The sequence below is a fragment of the Lemur catta genome, chromosome 1, assembly GCF_020740605.2.
Source record: "Lemur catta isolate mLemCat1 chromosome 1, mLemCat1.pri, whole genome shotgun sequence".
NCBI lineage: Eukaryota > Metazoa > Chordata > Mammalia > Primates > Lemuridae > Lemur > Lemur catta.
Window position 1 is genome coordinate 271,270,283 of NC_059128.1, and position 18,159 is coordinate 271,288,441.

General features: G+C 39.6%; 1 long non-coding RNA gene across 2 annotated transcripts; it reads left to right on the forward strand.

Annotated features, from left to right (window-relative positions):
* The first annotated feature begins 233 nt into the window (after positions 1–233).
* On the forward strand, positions 234–16,863 carry LOC123642637. Of its 2 annotated transcripts, none has more exons than XR_006736504.1 (3): positions 234–310; positions 547–669; positions 16,786–16,863. It is a non-coding gene; the product is annotated as an uncharacterized LOC123642637 (long non-coding RNA). The 2 variants fall into 2 exon arrangements; XR_006736503.1 differs by having other exon boundaries at positions 547–729; positions 16,786–16,855.
* The last annotated feature ends 1,296 nt before the right edge of the window (positions 16,864–18,159 follow it).

The following is an 18,159-nucleotide window of genomic DNA, read 5'->3' on the forward strand; positions in this document are numbered from 1 at the left end:
GAAGTTCTGGTGAGCCAGTCAAAAGGGGGGCTTTGTTTCTGAACTTGGCTGAGCCCACCTCATGCCTTGTAAATGTCAGTGTGTGTACGTGTGAGCATCTGACATTACTCAGCAGCACATACCAAAGGCCAAGAATTTGGCAGAGCTAGGCAGATTACAGCGCCTAAAAATATTCTTTCTGTTTTATCAAAATCTCTTCAGATGCCTTTTAGCAAAGGGGCAAAATGCTAAAGAAGCGGGATCTGTAGGAAGCGGAAATTCTGAGAAGCTTTCCAAAAATCCAAAATGACACAACCTCATTGTGTAAGAAGTAAGCCTTCCACTTGAATTTTTGTTGTTTGTCTATTTTTATCTCAACAGAATTTTCTTTTGTAAACCATGTAAGGCAATGCTCTCTTATTTGTAAACATTTATAAACTGTAATCCAATTTAACTCACCAAATAGTTATTAAGAGCCTATTATACACAAGGCACTTTGTTGGGCTTCATGGGGAATATAAGGTCAAACAAGTAATTGTCCTTACTTTTAATGTGCCTGCAATGAAGAAAACGTTGAGACCTTTCCTGAGAAGGAGACTCTCTGGACCAGGCAGACTGTGATCCATGCTTTAGAAGAGGCAAAAACCCAGACCTAAGGAGGAAGGGACAAGGAAGAAGTTAATTTTGCTGGTGAGGATTGGCAAAAGCTTCTTGAGGATGGTGGCGTTTGATCTGGGCCTTTAAGAAGAGGTAGGCTTGGCCAGGTGGAGCTGGGGAAGTGCTGGTGGCAGAGGGAGCAGAATGACTGTGCACAGACACAGAAAGTGCAGGGCATTAGATAAATTAATGTGAGAATTTCAGGGGTCTTCATTATCACAGGTGATAGGATTTTTCCAAAATGAGAAGGCTACAGGCACCAAGAAAATATGCTACGCTGCAGTAGACTCTAAACAAGAGGGAGAATATCATTTCTGCAAAATTGCCAAAGCCACAAGAGTGATGATTTATGCTGGAGGTAGGCAAGGCTTAATCCTATTTGGTGACATGTTAAAGAGCTGTCCTTCTTTGGCTGCCACACACACACACACACACACACACACACACACACACACACACACTGTAGGTACGCCACCTTATAGTCATTTTGTCTTTTTCAACAGCTGAAGTACTCTTAGTCCTGGATTTTAGTTTAGGTATCTCCCACCCATTACATATTTACAAAGAAGCTGCAACTTATGTTTCTACCATAGAGTTTGGAGGAGTAGATCTAAGGGGTGTAATATATTGGTTGTTGTTTTTACCAGTAAAATGATACTTAAAAGAATTATCTAGCACTTGTGAGCAGGACTGATTGCCAAGTTATGACACTACCAGATAGAGCCAGCCAGGTGGCTATGGCACAGCCATTCAAGAAGCAGTTACTTAATACCCACTGTCTATGCGGGTATGAAGCAATGAGAACTGTAACTAGGAGATACATAATAAGATGGAAATAAGAGCAATGCCATTTTTTCTGTGGTTGTGAAGAAAAGATTGGTCAATCCATTAGTGGATTGGATGAGGGAAAGAAGAAGGGATAGAAAGAAAATAAAGGATATATTCTAGCACAAAAGTTATATTGAACCAAACGGTAAAATAAATGTGTAAGCTCAAGTTCCACATTTCTAAGGCCAAAATTGTAGCAACTGATGAATCAAGTAAATTCTGATCATCAGCACAGTTTTCAGAAGTGTTCTCTATAGCTCAAGAGGACACAAGGCAGATTTTGGCATTTGATTCATTATCAGTGCCCATAGATACACCTTGTTGTTCCGAGAAACAATGAGGTGTGCATCTGCCTACCCTGAGGCCGCCTAATAGCACAACCTCGCTGACCTTAGCTAACAGCACCTCCTGGTGGCTGAACCACTAAATGGTTTAACTTCCACTCTCTCTCACTGCACCTTCTTGCACAGGCAGATCATGCACATACCACGCACCCAGTTTTTCTGTCTTTTTCCAGCCTCTAGCCATTTACTTGCACTTCAGGTAGCTTTTTTTTTTTTAAACTTCATCCTCTCTACTTCATTCCATGTATTGAAAATGATCTCGGCCGGGCGTAGTGGCTCACGCCTGTAATCCTAGCACTCTGGGAGGCCGAGGCGGGCAGATCATTTGAGCTCAGGAGTTTGAGACCAGCCTGAGTAAGAGCGAGACCCCATCTCTACTAAAAATAGAAAGAAATTAGCTGGACAACTAAAAATATATAGAAAAAATTAGCCAGGCATGGTGGCACATGCCTGTAGTCCCAGCTACTCGGGAGGCTGAGGCAGGAGGATTGCTTGAGCCCAGGAGTTTGAGGTTGCTGTCAGCTAGGCTGATGCCACGGCACTCTAGCCCGGGCAACAGAGTGAGACTCTGTCTCAAAAAAAAAAAACAACAAGAAAATTATCTCAGTAAAATCTCCATCCATTCCAATCGTAAGTCAAAAGTTCATTTATCTTATTCTTTAGCTCATATTTGAGTCTCACCTTGCGATTATGAAACACCTTAAACATATATATTTCACTTGATTCTTCAAACAACCCTGTGAGATAGATATCATTTATCACAATGTACAGAGAAGACAAATGCCTTGTGCCAAATAGTTTAGCTACTAAGTGGAAGAACAGGTCTGCAAACACAGGCCTTCTGATTCTAAAACACTTTGTCTTTCTAGGATGAAACAATGGTACTGATGGTCTATTTACCATAGAGAAGAAGGGAAAACATCTATATTTTGACATGAAAATTGGCATACTAAGAAACCAAAACATCCAATAGCACAACCCTGTGAAACTACTGGGAAGTCTCCTTCAGGATCTAGACGATGTTCTTATTTAGATAGCTTTTCCTCAAGAAGAGTATTTAAGATAAATGCAATCAATGCTATTTTTACTTATATTAACTAATTCACTTCATAACGGTTTCATTCCATCATTCATTGCAAATACAATATTTCAGTTTCATCATGTTTTGTACAGACTAGCCTGGATAGTATTGCTTTGAGTTCCATTAAATATATTGCTATTCTTGCATTAATTTATTCAGCAAATGCTTTTAAATATTTTCTGTACTAGAAATGCTCTACCATGCAGTATTAGGGAGATCAAACTACGCCAGAGCACTCTGAGTCAAAGGGATTTCCATCTATGTAGAAGGCATCATCCGTGTTTAATTCGGGTGTCATGTGAGTGATTCAAACTAAGTTACAGGAAGTGAGAGAACCCCATTGTGCTTAAATTGTTGAACAGATAATAAAACTAGTTGGCACATTTTTATGTATTTGTGAAAATACTTCCTACTCTGTAAGCAGAAGAGAGGAAGAGATGAAGTAGAAACAAATTTCGGGTCATTTCCTTAAAGAAATTTGTCCTAGATTTCCTCATTCCTGCCTGTTCCATTTCCCCAACTGCTGAACAGAATCCATGGTAGCAACAGCAGTGGCCCAGGTCCCAGTGGACTCTGGCCAAATGCAGCTGCATGAGTGAGCCCAGGTGAAGTCGACAGAGAAGCTGCCCAGCCAACTCACAGATTTGTTGTTTTTAAATCATTTAAATTTGTTGTTCTTAAATCATTGTTGTCTAAAGACAAAAAGTTGCATTGTGGTTTGTTACACAGAAATAGATAACTGATGAAACAAGACAATGTCCTAGGAGCTGTAGGGCCAGAAGAAACGATCAAGTTCATCAGATGTCTTAGGGCAAGGAGTAGAGAAAAAGAAATTGTTAAGGATGTGAGTAAGTGTAAGACCATAAGGAGATTTCCCTGGAGGAGAAAGGTAAAAGGACATTCTGGGACAGCAGAAAGCAAGTTTGTTCAGGAGCTTCTCCTGGGAATAGGAAAGAGACTGCAAGCAGAGGCAATGTAGCACATGCGGCTGTACTCCGTGAATGAATTCCTCCATTCTAGCATGTTCTCAACTGAGTCAAGATCTCAATTGTTTTCAGTTATTATTGATGCAAAGTTGCTTTGAGATTCATTTTAAATATGTGTCCTCAGTAATTCTTTTTACTTTAGGAACAGGTGAAGTAGAGTGGATGAATTTCCTCTCAGCAATACAGAATCGTAGGACATATAAACTAAGTAAGAGTCTAAGAAGATGGAAGGGTAAATACAACTAGATTGTGGTCAAAAGACAAAAGATTGAAGGAGCGAAGACATTCAGACTGGATGGTTAGTTATTTCCTGACACCTTAGCAATCTAATGCAGGTGGAAGACTGAATAGGAGGTCAAGAGAACAACACAACAGGAAAGGTAGGGGCCGTGATTAGGAATGAGTTGCTCTGTATAAACAGTTTGGACAGGACAAAGGGAAGAAAGTCAATATTTTAAATTTAAAGTCTAGAAATTAAGAGGAGAATATGATCAGTGAAAAGGAGTAAAAGTGGAAAGGAGTCTGGAAAAGACAAAAAGGAAGTTGGCAACAACACTAATTCATTCATCGTAGAGAACCAGAGGGGTTGGCAGCAGATGAGGGAAAGGAAATCCGCATGGCAGTGAGGAGCTCAGGAACTGGCACGAGAGAGAACTGTGAAGTTGTAGAAAACTGAGTTAGGAAGGGCAGTGAGAAGAAGAGAACATGACTAAGAATAGAAACCCTTAGTAAGCCAACAAGAATAAAACAAATGTTCCCTTATTAATATGCATTTGTTGCATTGTATTAAATTCTTTGAAATATTTCCTGTGAAACCCAATCCTCAGGCATGAAAATAACATGTCAAACCTTCCCAGAACAGGGCACCTAAAAATAACTTCCAGGTAGAGGGAGAGCTGGTGAGTAGGCTGGAGCTGAGTGGTTTGTGGATCTAGTTATGCTCTTTAGATCCAGACGGTACACAATCCAGCAACTCATGCCAAGCTAGAGAAGCATGCGCTCCTGGTGGGCCCCCTCTCCAGGCTTGCCAAAGTCTGCTGCACTCTCAGTCCTGGTCGTCAGCTGAGTAGCTTCGTGTAGCTAGTTTTCAAAATGCAACAGTCACTATCAATGCATAGGAGCCCTATGATGTCCCTTTGAGCTCCAGAGTCCTAGGATCAGGGTCAGCTTCCTGAGCATGCAACATGTGCTCCAATGGATCTAGCAATTGATTTAATGCTCAGCTATAATCATCTTGAAATTCTTGATAGGTCTCTGAAAGCTTCAATTAGGCTTTGTACCATCATCTTTCTAGAGTCAGTTACCAGAAATATCAAGCCCGTGATATAGCAAGACTTTCATCACCATACAGAGTCAGCAAACTTTTTCTATAGAGAGCTTTAGAGTAACTATTTTGGGCTTTGTGTTACATATAGTCTCTGCTGCAGTATGTGAACGCTGGCATAGGCAACATCTAAACGAATAGTCATGTGTGTATTCTGTCAAAACTTTAATTGCATAAACTATGAACCCATGTACCAATGACATTAACACTGAAAAAATATTTTTATCTAGTTTACAGACTTTCTAGACAGTTTGGAAATTGTTTTGATTGTATCATTGATAGCAAAATAATATCCAATATCATGTATTGTGCTCACTCATCATGTCTCTTTGGTTCTCTTTAATCTTGAAAAGTTTTGGGTCATTCTTTGTCTTTATGACACTGATTTTTTGTGAGAGGACAGTCATTTACTTTGTAGACTATCCCATTTTATCATGGCCTCTTTCATTTTTGACATGGGTAATTGGTGTTATTGCTACTTTTGATCAAAGGTTAGCTTTGCCAGATAGTCATTAAATTAACAGTTTTTTGATAAAGCCAATTTTTGTCTTCATTCTATTTAGCATTTGTATTCTATTTCAATAAGTTCTACTATTTCCTTAATTGCTTATTTAGGGTTAATTTGCTCTTTCTTTTTCAAAAATTTAAAAATTTTCTTTTTGTCTTTAAATTTCTATTAATTTACTATTGACTTTACTGCATTATTTACTTTCACCTTAAATTATATCTGATCAGAAAAAATAATGCCAGTGATTTTATGCTTTGATTTGCTTTTGGTTTTTGTTAGGACTTCTTTTATGGCCCAGAATATGATTATTTTTGAAAAATACGATGTCCAACAAATGTAAATTAGCTCAAATTTATTGACTGAAGTTTTTTTAATAATCTATATCCTTCAAGAGTCAGTTCATATAAGATGGACACCAAAGGATTTAGATATAAATCGGCATCATATTTGCAACTTACTCTTTAACAGTTCATGGAAAAAAATATATGCATGTGTTTCTCTCATTTTTTGTACTATGTTTATAATTTTTCTGTGAGTATAAAATTATGAAAAAATTTAATAATTAAAGCCAAAAATTAAAATAAAAAAATATTTCAATTGCAAGAATAGATGGTGAGCAGGATTTGGCCCACGGGTCATAGTTTGCCAACCCTGCTGTAGAGGAAAGAATCATCTCACTGGATCAAAGATTACAGGAAAAATCAGATGACCTGAAGTTTGTTCTCTTGGTTACCTATGTCACATAACACAGACTGAGTCCTTTATTCTCTTGGTATCTCAGTTTCTTTCTCTGTTCAACAAACCTTTTCTTCGATTTATTATTAGATATATGGGAAGCCTTAGGAAAACTGTATAAGCTGGCTTGGGATAGCTGGCTGGTCCCTCTTCATTCTGTCCATCCCCCTGCTCCCCACCAAGAGTTGCCACATGCACTAATATGCTTTATAAAACTAAGTGGAGGGAAGGACCAGAGGAGGCAGGCAACAGGTTGAATAAAAGATGAGGCGTCAAAAAGTGAAAAGCGGCAAGAACTTGGAAGGAAAGATGTAGACTGACTGTAAAATGGGGCAGCAAATTGGAAAGATGCAGATTGGAATGAAAAAAGTTTGAAGCCAAACCACAGAGAATTCAGCCCAATGAGATCACTAGACTGAGGTAGGAAAAGAAACATCATGATAGACTTCCAAATGTGTTTCCAGTCTATGCTCATTAGAAATAAAATCTCTACCATTGTATATTCCTTATACCCGCAGATAATGTGATACTCACTCTGGGATAAAATTGAATAGCTTAGCTTTCCCTAAGAAAAGATGTTTCCCTCAGATTGCTGACAACCTGCAGGAACTCACGCCAGACGAGAGGAATGCTGCTTGTGTGTTAGTCCTGGAGATGCTATCTCTAGCACATTATGTTTCACAGCCTTTACCATTATTGGCCCTTGTTAGCCACGTCACTTGCTATTCCTGTCACACTTTAAAGTCTTTGCACAAGAAAGCAAAGAACATTCCCATGGATATTTTCTAAATGTCTACAATATTTTCTGCTTGACAATATGAAGGTTATCCAAACCACAATCTACATTAAAAATAAGCAAAGCTAAGTTTCACCTGATGTATTTATATCCAGCCCACTATAAAAAAACAAAGTCCTCTGTCACCTGTCCACCTGTCTCACATTGTTGGGGTTGCAATGATCCCCAAAAATCCTTGGGTGTGAAAAATAACCTTGATAAAGAATATGTGCTTTGTCTAAGGTTCTAGAACTAATTGGAATTGGTAGCAAGGTACTATGGTTTGAATGTGTCCCCCAAGAGTTCACGTGTTGAGAACTTAATCCCTCTGCCCTCATGTATGGATTAAGGGATTACTGAGGGCTCTGCCCTCTGAATGGATTAATGTTGCTATCACGGGAGTGGCTTTGTTATAAAGGTGAGCTCTCTCTGGCTCTCGTGTTCCTCCCCTTTCACCTTCTGCTGCCATCAGATGCTGGCACCACACTCTTGGACTTCCCACCCTCCAGAACCGTGAGCTGAATAAACTTCTTTTCTTTATAAATTACTCAGTCTGTGGTGTTCTGTTACAGCAAAAGAAAATGGATTAAGACACAGGGCAAAGACTCAGTAGACTTATTAAATCATCTATGTAACTACAGAGAGCCTGTTTCAGCTTAAGGGAAACAGGGAATCCAGAAACAGGAAGCCCAGAGAAAAAATGCCACTGGAATGTGACTGCTCTTGCCTCCAGTTAGGTCATCTGACTCTGCAAAGTCAGAGGTTCTGCACGCAAACCTGCTTCAGCCCCCTTTCACCTCTAGGACAACCTTGCTAGGTAGAATAGTGGAAAACTGTCACTTGCAAATCATGTGACATTGGGTAAATACTTGAACCTTCTGAGCGTCAGCTTCCTCATCAGAAAAATGAGGGTAATACACTAAATTCAAGCCTAAGTGATTGAGGAGCTGTGATGTTTTACAGACAAAGATGCTAAGAGAGGCAGCTATATTGGCGTAAAAGGGAATGAGGTGATGAGTATGACCATGTTCTTTTCAGGAGACAAACTGAGGTACAGTTAAGCAGATTTGATAGGTGTTCGCAAACCAATGCCTTCCAACTGCCAACACCAACCACTCTCTCCCTGAGGTGATCTCTGGCCATAGTAGCCCACTTGGACCACATAGGGCAGACCAACCGTGCTAGGGAGTTAATGTACCCCAGAGGCAGTCCTCAACCAATGATCGAAAAATGTGAGCTGCCGCATCCTGGGATAGGAGCCGGGGAACAACTCTGAAGCACATTGTACACTACCCACCTCACAGAGCTAAACTTTGGCTGCACATAGGAGTAACCTAATGGATATCAAACCCTTTCATAGCTTCCTTTTCTTTCCTACCTCACCTACCCACTCCCTGCTACTGTTTCCTGGAAACACCTGCCACATACACTACTTACACTCAAATCCTTGTCTTAGAGTCTGCTACTAGGGGAACCCAACCTAAGATAGCCAAGTAGAAATACCCATCAGTTTATTTCTAAGATGCAAGCCTGGGAGTTGTGTCAGAAAAACAAACTATATCTGCAAGTTGTTGTGTATTCACATTTGCTATGTGGAAAAGAGGGCCTAGAGTGAGTTTAATTTTACACGTAACATTTTTTTTTTATTTTAAAATATTAAGGGTGTACAAATGTTTTAGGTTACATGGATCACTTTTGTAATGCTTGAGTCCCAGCTATAGGTGTGCCCGTCACCCAAATAGGGCTCATAGTACCCATTAGGTAGGTGTTTTTCCTCTTCCTTCCTCCCCCCCAATTGATTTCCACTGAGTTTTACTTCCCTCTGTGCACGTGTGCGCATCCATTAGTTCCAATTTACTAGTGAGTACATGTGGTGTTTGTTTGTCCATTCTTAAAATACTTTACTTAGGAGAATGGTCTCCAGTTCCATTCAGATTGTTGCAAAAGGTATTAATTCATCTTTTTTGTGGCTGAGTAGTATTTCACAGTATGCATATACCACACTTCATTACTCCGCTCATGAATTGGCAGGCTCTTGGGTTGATCCCACATATTTGCAAATGTGAATTGTGCTGCAGTAAACATTCACGTGCAGGTGTCTTTTTGGTGAAAAGTGTTCTTTTCCTTCGGGTAAATACGCAGTAGTGGGATTGCTGGATCAAATGGTAGATACACTTTTAATTCTTTGAAGAATCTCCATAGTGTTTTCCACAGAGGTTGTACTAATTTGCAGTCCCACCCACAGTGTAGTGTACAAGCATTCTTTTTGCCTGCATCCATTGTTTGTGGACTTTTTAATAAGAGCCATTCTGACTAGGGTAAGGTGATATCTCATTGTGGTTTTAATTTGCATTTCCCTGATGATTAGTGATGTTGAGAATTTCTTCATATGTTTATTGACTATTTGTCTTTCTTCTTTTGAGAAGCTTCTATTCATGTCTTTTGCCTACTTTTTAATAAATTCTTTGCCTAGGTGAATATCTATTAATAGAAGAGTTTTTCCTGCATTTTCCTCTAGAATTCTTTATGGTTTCATGTCTTAGATCTTTTATTCATCTTGAATTAATTTTGTGAGTGGTGAGAGGTATGGGTCCTGTTTCATTCTTCTGCGTCTGGCTATCCAATTTTACTAGTACCATTTACTGAATAGGGCTTCTTCCAGAGTATACTTTGTTGTCTGCTTTGTCAAAGATCAGTTGGTTGTAGGTAGATGATTTTATGTCTGGGTTCTCTGTTCTGTTCCATTGGTCTATTGGTCTCTATTTTTGTGCAATACCATGTTGTTTGAGTTACTATAGCCTTATAGTGTAGTTTGAAGTCTGGTACTGTGATGCCTCCAGATTTGTTCTTTATGCTTAGGATTGCTTTGGCTATTTGGATTCTTTTCTGGTTCCAAATAATTCTGGTAGAATTATTTTTTCTAGATCTGTGAAGTACGACTTTGGTAATTTGATGGGGATTGCATTGAATTTTTAAATCAGTTTGGGTAGTATGGACATTTTAACAATGTTGATTCTGCCTATCCATAAGCATCCTATGTTTTCCTTTGTTTATATCCTCTGCTATTTCTTTTCTGAGAGTTTCATAGTTCTCTTTGTAGAGATCTTTGACCTCCTTAGTTAAGTGTATTCCTAGGTATTTTATTTTCTTTGTAGCTATTGTGAATGGTATTGAGTCTTTAATTTGACTTTTGGCTTGATTGTTATTAGTATATAGAAATGCTACTGATTTATGTACATTGATTTTGTAACCTGAGACTCTGCTGAATTTATTTATCAATTTCAGGAGACTCTTGGTGGAATCTTTGGGTTATCTAGAGACAAGATCATATCATCAGTGAAAAGTGACAATTTGACCTCCTCTTTCCAGATTTGGATACCCTTAATATTATTCTCTTACCTGATTGCTCTGGCTAGAACTTCCAGCACTATGTTGAATAGAAGTGGTGACAGTGGTCATCCTTGTCTTCTTCCAGTTCTTAAGACAAATGCTTTCAACTTTTCACCATTCAGTGAGATGTTGACTGTGGGTTTGTGGGCTTTTTATTTCCCACAGTGTAAATACTTTTATTTATTTATTTTTTAATTTCAGAATATCATGGGGGTACAAATGTTTTGGGTATATGAATTACTTTTGTACAGTCTGAGTCAAAGTTGTAAGTGTGTTTGTCACCCAGGAAGTGTGCATTGTACCCCTTAGATGTGAATTTAGTGATCCCTTCCTCCCCCTCCCACTTGTTTGATTTCCATTGAATTTTACTACCATATGTACACATTAGTGTTGATCATTTAGTTCCAATTTAATAGTGAGTACATGTGTTTGTTTTTCCATTCTTGTAATGCTTCACTTAGGAGAGTGGTCTTTTATAATTCTGAGATATGTTCCTTCCATGCCTAATTTGTTCAGGGTTTTCATCATGAAAGGGTGCTAGATTTTGTTGACTGCTTTTTCTGTATCTACTGAGATGATTGTATGGTCTTTGTTTTTGCTTTTGATTGTGTGGTGCATCATATTTATTTATTTACATATGTTGAGCTACCCTTGCATCCCTGGGATGAAGCCCACTTGGTCCTGGTGGATTATTTTTTGGATGTGCTGTTGAATTTGGTTTGCTAATATTTTATTGAGGATTTTTGCATCTATATTCATAGGAGATATTGGTCTGTAGTTTTCTTTTTTTGTTGTATCCTTTCTGGTTTTGGTATCAAGATGATACTGGTTTTATAGAATGAGTTGGGGAGGATCCCCTCCTTCTTAATATTATGAAATAATTTCTGTATTATGTGTACCAGCTCTTCTTTGTAAGTCTGTTAGAATTAGACTGTGAATTCATCTGGCCCAGAGCTTTGGGGGGAGGGGAGGACTTATTACTGTTTTAATCTCACTGTTCATTATTAGTCTGTTCAGGAGTTCTATTTCTTCCTGGTTGAGTCTTGGCAGGTAGGGTGTTTTCAGGAACTTGTTCGTTTCCTCTACATTCTCTAGTATATGGATGTAGAGATTTACATAATATTCATGGATGATGTTTTGTATTTATGCAGTATCAGTTGTAATGTCACCTTTTTCATTTCTGATTGAGTTTATTTTGGTCCTTTCTCTTTTGTTCTTGGCTAATTTAGCGAAAGGTCTGTCAATTTTGTTTATCTTTTCAAAGAACCAAGTTTTTGTTTTTTTAATCCTTTGTATTATTTTTTTCATTTTCCAATTCATTTGGTTCTGATCTGATGTTCATTATTCCTTTCATCCTACTGGCTTTGGATTTGGTTTGTTTTTCCTTTTCTAGTTCCTTGAAATGTGACATTAGGTCATTAATTTGTGATCTTTCTGTCTTTTTGAGGTAGGCATTTAAGGCTATGAATTTTCCCCTGAAGTATGCTTTTGCTCTGTCCCATAGATTCTGATATCTTGTGTAGGTTTGAGTGTTTCTCTTATAATTGATTTGTAGTTTTATTCCACTGTGGTCTGAGAATGTACATGGTATGATTTCAATTTTTTTGAATTTGTTGAGACCTGTTTTGTGGCCTACAGCTGACTTTCTTCTAACCAACAGAGTATGAAAAAGATGACAGGATATATGTAATTATATTACATAAGATTCTAATGTCTTTCTTGTAAGAAACCTTTCTCCCTTGCTGCTTTTGAGAAAGCAAGTGGATATATTGGGAAGGTCCATGTGGCAAGAACTGACAGTGGCCTCCAGCCAACAATGAGCAAGAAACTGAGGCCTTCAATCTAACATACCACAAGGAATCAAGTTCTACCAACAACCACATGAGTTTAGAAGGGACTCCTTCCCCAGTCAAGCTTCAGGTGAAACTGCAGCCCTCGCTGGCATCTTGATTGCAGCCTTGTGAATCCAAGGACCAGGGAACCCAGCTAAGCCATGCCCAGACTCCTGGTCTACAGAAACTATAATATGAGAAGATAAATCTGTTGTTTTTAAGCTGCTAAATTTGTGGTAATATTATTATACAACAATACATAACTAATATACTAATTTTAATCTTATATGTACTTATTGGCTCTTAGTCCTAAGAATCTTGCCATTTGTCTTGAATAAGTTCTAAACCAATAAACCATGTGATCTGCAAATTATTGAATTTGGCATTGCCTTTCAGAAACTTGTTATAGTGAATATAGGCTACTAAACTGGCCTAAAAGATTTCCCCCAACACACAGCTCCTTAAGTGAGTGACAAGAGGGACCCCGGTAATGGCCAGATCTGAGAGAGAAGTCCTACAGTGTCTGGTTGGGGGTAAGAAACAACCTCCAAACAGAAGGAAATATTTGGTGCCTTGAGCTTCATTTTCCTTACACTTGAGCCTCAGGAGAAATTGGAGAAAGCCAGAAGTGGGAGTAATGACTAGCTAAAAGCCATGATGTGAAACAGAGGCACAAGATTTATAAAAGAATCATGTTATTGAGAAATTGGTGAGACTCCAATGCAGTGCCCAAAACTCAGGAGAGCTCAGGACTCCAGTCTGCACTTACACCTCTATCTAATAAAGGGTAGTTGTCAAAGAATTGACAAGAGTAACAACATGATGCTAATTGATGTAAAAACCTTGATAATGATGTAAAATTCAGTATGAAATGACTTCACTGTAATCTGCTGTACCCACACATGGAGCCTAGATGAGCATACAAAACAAGCCTTACTCCATATTCAAGTCATAGGCATTAACACATAAATGCTTGGTGTGTCTGGGGGTGGGCAGTAGTTTGGGGTCTTAGGAGAGACTCCTTTCCTTCCTTGAATTCATCCTGTCAGACTCCTTGATAAGTGTGGGCCCTTTGACATTGGCTCATGAGACTTCCTTTCACAGTCACTGGTCTCAGGGCTGGGACAGATGAATTTCCTCTCCTAGGACCCCTCAGTCCCTTTACCTCCTCTATGTGCCCCCCAGTGCCCTCCCTTTTCTTCATCTCAGTCTCCAACACAGTTGTCAGTTGTTCTGCTCTATATGCTTCCTGTATGGATTAGTAGTGAGGACTTAGGGTGTTGAGAAAGTGTGGAAAGAAGGGGAAGAGGGTCTATATCTCATTGTATCTCCGAGAGGCTTGTTACCAAAAACTTGACACTTGTCCATGAGGCCAAATCAGAAGAAAGAGGACAAGTGGTTTTGGGGAGGAGGAAAGAGAATTTTTATTACTTTGCCCGCAAAGGAGAAAAAATGATAGAACTTCTCATCTCAAATCCTAATTTCCTGAATATAAGCAGAGATACAGAGCTTTTAAAGGGAGGGCCCCACCATTCTAGGCTGTTGTGATTAACTATTCTAATCAGCCTATCTTTGCCAAAGAAAAAGCCTGTGAACTCTGCTAGGGGCCCACCTAGGGGGCTGGCACTGTCTGGGATAAGAACAAAAGGCCTTCTCCCTGCCCCTCCCTACCACTGGCCTAAAGCAGGGATGCAGGTTTCAGTTCTCAAAAAGAGTGGGGGAAGTTTCAGAGACAGTTGCCTTTTTTTTCAGGCCATTCCCTGTTATAGGCTGAGACCTCTCATAGCCAGAGGTGACCTATTCACAGAGGTGTTATTCCTCTGCTCAAATAGCATGCACTTCTCTTGCCTTGGGCTTCCTTCTTTTAGCCATGTACCATGCCATGGGGACCACTGGAGATTGGGAGAAGCAAAAAGCCATTCATCATTGATACTGTCTACCTAACCTAACCCTTTAAGCCTGTCCAAAAGATGAGTTCGACTTCTTCTTCACCACAGACATAGAATACTGGGGAAGGAGGGAGGTGTTTTACTGCGTGGATGCAGTAGGCAGCATCTGGCCACATAGAGAGCGTCCACCCTGTTTGCACTGACCTTATGTCATGGTTAGTCCAAAAAGGCAGAGGATGGAAATACCACTACTTCTTCATTTCAGACCCCCACCATCCCATATGCCCCTTCCCAGCTCAGAGATACTCAGCCTTTGCTCTCCCCTTCTCCAACTTTCATCCAAGAAGTACCCTTCTCCTCGTGTTCAGCCTACCACTCACACGTAGATAGGGGGACAGTAAGGAAGATGCAACTCTTCTTCCATCATCTAAAGCACAACCAATGTAGCATCTCATGGTACCAAAGTCAGTGAGGTGGGTTCCTTCCCCACCAGTTTCTGAGGGATTGAAGGTCATTGTGCTAAGGTCTTGTCATGGACTGAATTGTGTCCCTCTAAAATTTATATGTTGAAGCCCTAACCTCCAATGTGATTCTATTTGGACACAGAGTCTTTAAGAAGGTAATTAAGGTTAAATGAGGTCATAAGGGTGGGACCCTAATCCAACAGGACTGGTGTCCTTATGAAAAGAAGAAGAGACACCAGGAGTGAACATGCACAGAGAAAAGGCTATGTAAGGACACAGCAAGAACATAGCCACCTGCAAGTCAGGAGAAAACCAACCTGCCAAGATCTTAATCTTGGACTTCTAGCCTCCAGAACTGTGAAAAAAATAAATTTCTTTTGTTTAATACACTCAATCTGCTGGTATTTTGTTATGGCGGCCGTAGCAAACTAATAAAGGTCCAGTTGCATTTTATACTCTGGCCAGGATCCTGACTGGTCTACTAGCAGATATGAGCTCTCTCCATATTTCAGTGATCTCAGGCCTACCTAGGACCCTAGGGTTTAAAACAAGAGCCAGTCTCTGGCCTGAAGCTTCTGGCATTACCCCTATATGATATGTAACTACTTTTTCTATTGCAAAAGTTTTATGCTGGGTTGTGGGTTAGCTCAGTTACAATGTTTGGAATTTATCTTTCAGCTCAGTAACATACAGGAAGTCTTTGTTGTTTCCCCCAAAATGAAGGGCAAGGATCCCACTAGAACCTTCAATGAAGCAGAACAAAGCCAGAGGTTTGGTTTCTAATAGCACAATATATGTGTATTAGGACGCTCATATTTGGATTTCATTGTCTTTTCTATTTCACATGTAAATTTTCCAGTATATTATTAAAGTGCAGTTGTAGGTTCCCTTGGAGATGATACAAAATAATCATATATATTTTGAATCCCTCCTAATTTAAACATTTCCCTTTGGAACAGAACCTCTTTTCCTCCCACTTGGCCATAATGATTCAAGCGGGACCAGTAAACTGAAGATTTTCTCCACAAAATCTACTAAGTGAAGGCTCTCCTGTCCTATGTGGAAAATTCTGCACATACTAAAATTATCTTGCTCAAGTTTTAGCTGTCTAGTTCCAAGGACAAAAAAAAAAAATCAGACCTTTCTAACTCTAAATTCTTCTTATTCTTAATAATTTCTAAATAAGTTTCTTTCTCAAATAATAGTTTTTACTGAATGAATTGCTTACAAGGGTCCCATTTTGACAGAACATCCTCTGCCTTTGGGCTAGTGGGTTGCATCATAGTTAAATTTGGATTCATCAAAGTCATCAGCCAGCACTCTTGGCACCATGGGGCAGACTTCTAAGGCTATAGTAAGTACTGTCTGAGCGCTGAATTTATCTTTAGAGTACACCATAAATGAATGATTTTTATTTGTCTTCCCTAGAGCAAGGCTTTTGTAATGTTGAACAAGACTTGTTCTTTCAAGTTGTACTTTCCAGATCATAAAAGATTTCACAAGGAGGTAGAGTTACCTACATCCTCATTCCTGAACAAGCCAATGTGTTAGCAATTAGTAGGAGAAACAACTTTCCTTTATGATTTTACCTCTTGTCTACACCCAATGGCCCACTCTCCTTAAGCACCTTTACTCCCTTTCTTCCCTGTGGGCTTTTTTATTGGGTTTTCCTGACCAATTCAGTTCTACTTGTTTCCAGGCGAAGAGAAGAGGATGGGGAATGAGGCTTCCCAATGACTAGTCAAGTATCTGCAAGACACTGAGACCTTCCTTAGTCCTATGGTTTGAATGTATCCCATCAGTTTCATGTGTTAGAAACTTAATCTCAACACAACAGTGTTGGGAGGGAGGGCCTAGTAACAGGTGATTAAGTCATGAGGGCTTTGGCCTCCTAAATGGATTAATGTCATTATTGTGGGAGTGGGTCAGTTATCATGAGAGTGGGTTTATTATAAAAGTGAGTTCAGCTCACTCTCTCCCTCTCACTTTCCAGCATGGGATGACACAGCAAGAAGGTTCTCGTCAGATGCCAGTACCTTGCTATTGGACTTCCTATCCTCCAGAACCATGAGCCAAATAAACTTCTGTTTGTTATAAATTACCCAGTCTGTGGTATTCTGTTAATAGCAGCATCAAACAGAACTATGCACTGAGCGCCAAGACTGAACTCCTGTTAGACTATTTCCTGGGTATTATAATGCTCCATATCTATCTCTGCCTCTTCCTCCACCCTGAGTCTGTGCCAACTGCCACCTCTCTTTCTTACTCTAGCCATGACTCCAGATGGAAAAACAAGATTAAAGGGGAAAAAAACTCATATACAAATCATTAGAATTTATAGAGCACTTACTACATGTGGTGATAAGTGTCTCAGAAACATTATGTCAATTAATCCTCACAAACAACCCTATTTATTATTCCCATTTTATAGGTAAAGATATTAAGACATAGGGACCACACAACTCGTAAGTGGCAAGTGGAGGTTTGAATCCTAGTTTGAGGTCACTACTGTGCTCTGTGAACAGGACTGATGAGAGCCAAGTACTATTATTATTAATACAATAATATTGTAATAATACAATAATATTGGAGCCTTCTGTGGAGTTAGGATTCAGGGAGAGATGATTTGGAAGTATAAAGTCAGATATTTTCTTATTTGTCTAGGGCAGATGTTCTCAACTAGAGGTGATCTGGCCCCCTGATCCGACCCCAAGAACATTTAGCAATGTCTGGAGACATTTTTTTCATCACAGCTGGGGACTGCTACTGGCATCCGATGGACAGAGGTCACAAATGCTGCTAAAAACCACACACTGCACACGTTACCCCTCATGGCAAAGAATTACCCAGCCCAAAATGTCAATGGTGTTGAGATCCAGACACCAGCTGAAGGGGTTTGGTCTAACTGGCATATTTCCCTCTCCCCACCTCATTCTTCTCTGTGGATTTTGATTCTCTGTGTCCTCTTTAACTGTCTTGTTTTATGTTAATCTTTTATGGTGAGAGACACCAAGTCTTTTTAGGAAGCAAGGAGAATATAGCTAAAGGAAAAACTGACTGCCAAAGAATCTCCTGAGAAACAGCACCCTGCTTGGAAAAAAATGCTCTGAGGGCACTATTTTGGGAACACTGACCCAGCAGGCTAACCCTCTGCTGTTTACACACCCATCACCATCACGTTCACAGCTGGTGCTTCCTGGAATCCTGTCCCCAGAAAGTGGCTGGGGGTAGGGAGGGTGGTTACCCTGGAACATACCATTGCAATGAGAAATCTTGAAAGGAAAAACAGAATCAAAATAACAAACCTGTAACCTGATGCCAGCCCCAAATACTCTTCACTAACCGTAAGTCAGGAGAACGTAAGATG